The sequence below is a fragment of the Berghia stephanieae genome, chromosome 3 (assembly GCF_034508935.2).
Source record: "Berghia stephanieae isolate SIO BIC M18660-M18661 chromosome 3, UCSD_Bste_1.3, whole genome shotgun sequence".
NCBI classification, from domain to species: Eukaryota; Metazoa; Mollusca; class Gastropoda; order Nudibranchia; family Aeolidiidae; genus Berghia; species Berghia stephanieae.
This window is the reverse complement of record NC_088362.1, coordinates 67,903,322-67,905,821: the sequence shown is the minus strand read 5'-3', so window position 1 is coordinate 67,905,821 and position 2,500 is coordinate 67,903,322. Positions and strand designations below refer to the sequence as shown.

General features: G+C 36.1%; 1 protein-coding gene across 4 annotated transcripts in view; it reads left to right on the top strand.

The window, feature by feature from the left end:
- Window positions 1–2,277: 2,277 nt before the first annotated feature.
- Window positions 2,278–2,500, top strand: part of LOC144968274 (organic cation transporter protein-like) — a 31,267-nt gene continuing 31,044 nt past the window's right edge. For 3 of the 4 annotated variants that reach the window (XM_078906471.1, XM_078906470.1, XM_078906469.1), the window contains exon 1: window positions 2,282–2,435. The gene's annotated coding sequence lies outside the window, so the exon portion shown is untranslated. Of the gene's footprint in view, window positions 2,436–2,500 lie in introns of all 4 variants that reach the window. The other variant, XM_078906472.1, reaches the window with a different exon arrangement.

Here is a 2,500-nt window from a genome sequence, read left to right as displayed (position 1 = left end):
GATCGATGTGTTCAGTGAATTGTTCCCATTTAGCCTTTTGGAAGTTCCATCATGGTTTGGGTAGGGATGGTGTTATTGGGATGGTGAGACCGATTGTAATAAGGATGGGTCTATGCTGGCTGTTTGGGAAATTGTTCAGGACTTGGCGTTGAGCTCGGAGAGGTGTTTGATTTTCGTCCTGTGTTATGAATGTAAGGGCAGGTGTGTATTCGTTTTTCCACCAGGCAGAGAAAAATGTTCCCCTTTCTTTTGGGTTGAAAAGTAGATAGAGGTTATTTTGTGAGGCCCATTCGGATATTTGTTCTCCAGCAATGTTGCTAGTTTTATAACCCCATTCGGGATAAAGTAGTTACAGAGAGTGAACGTATGGGGTTATATTTAAATTTTAAAAAGAGAGAATGCACGGTTGTATCAAGGAGAGAAAGAAATCAAACATGTAACTTAATAAGCAAAGGAGAAACTATAAAACAAGTTCAGATATTTAAACATCTTGGATAAATAATAACTTCAGATGACAGAAATAAAACTAAGAATTGCAATACCTAAAGATAGTTTTAATAAAATGAATCTAATTTTCAAAAACCACAATATCTCAATGACAACAAAACATAGAGTAGTGAAGGCCTATGTATAGTCAGTATTATTATATTGCTGTGAAAGCTGGACATTTACAGAAGACATTAGAAAGAAACTGAAGGCAGCAGAAATGTGGTTTCTTAGAAGGATGTTAAGAATCTCATGGACAGAGAAGAAAACTAATGAAGAAGTATTAGAGCAAGCTAAAACTAAACGGTTATTAATTCGTACAATAAAAAAGACAAATTCAATTTCAGGGCACCTAATCGTATTGAAGATATTGCTCTTACAGGAAAGATAGATGGTAAAAAGAGTAAAGGTATACCAAGAAAAATATATTTGAATAGTTTGAATTCCTGGGTGACAAAGAAAGAGAAGAGTAATATTAATTTTCTGAGGTTATCTGATCAGAGAGATGAATGGTGTACCATGATCACCGATGTCTGGCACAGACTTGGTACTTGAAGAAGAAAAAGATCGATAAATTAATATGAACCTTGAAATGAACCATCCAAAAATATTTTGAGACTTCATTTGATGTCTCCGATTGAAAACATTAAAAATGCAATGTCTTCTTTTTGAAGAGATATTCGAAGTAAAGATTTTCTGGCTAAATCAAACATTACGTTTTGTCACCGCAAGAACGTCCAAATAATCGTATAACTCCGATATTGGGTTGAATAAAATTTTGAAAAAGTGTGGAACGGGCACTAGTATCAATAATAATGAGACATATAGGACACGAAGAAGTGTCAGATGAAAACAGAGAATATAGACATCGCGGTGTCAGAACCAAACTTGAGGTCAAATTGACACGGCACCCTCTGGCTGGTTGAGATAGAGATCATTATTGATCCAAACTTTATTATCTAAATTGAGCTTTTATATAGGGCAATATCTACTAAACGTGCTCTTAGCGCTTTACAAGGGGTCTCTGTCCAACAGCAACACGTAACACAGAGACAACGCTATTCACGGCCAGGTACTCATTTTACACCTGAGTACGGTGAGCAAAGAGCCTTTTCCAAGGACTTGACTATGCGCCGAGCGAGGCTCGAGCCCAGGACCTTCCGATCCGAAAGCAATTAGACCAATATCGGAACTATTCCATTTGTGTTCCTATACGAGCCATGACTCTTTGCTGTTTAATATTTTCATGTAATATGCAACTGGAATTCATAGGATTTGCAGACCTCTATATAGTTTAAGTTTAATTGATAGGCCGATTATGTGAGTGCAGCAGCTTACAACCTATGTAAAACGCTCGAGAGGGTGGTTTGGAGAATTATCATATAGACGACTACGTTTTCGAAATAAATAATTACCCCCCACCTTAAATACCACATTACACTAAATAACGGAAATGGGACCAACATAATATTGTTATTATTGTGGCAAAAGCAACTCGTGTCCTTGGCTTCCTGATGCGGAACCTGTACCAGTATCCCCCAAAGGTGAAAAGACAGGCATACAATACATTTATTTGGTCAGCCCCATAATAGAATACGTTGGATGATCTTTATCACCCACATCATTGCTACTAGGCTGAATAGTCACTACTGAATACGTCTCTTTAAAACATAATTAACATTGTCAGCACCAGCAGTTTATGGATTATTGTTATTACCAGTGTCATATTTTCATGCCAGTTGATTCAATGCGTCCTAATTAATCATAAATGGTTAAAATAATGTCATGTTACAATAGAAGATATATTTTTACTTTGGTTATCATCTTGACATTGTAAGAGGGAAAGTGCTATTACTAACTAGTTATTGTCAGTATAAGTTTTTCGGGTGTTGTACTTTTTCATCTTATTATGTTGAGTGAAGGGGTACAGTGTACTGTATTCATCCAATGTAAGTATTATAATCTTAATTTTAAGTCATAAATTTAGGCTACTAAGCTTCTTCATCTGCTCTCC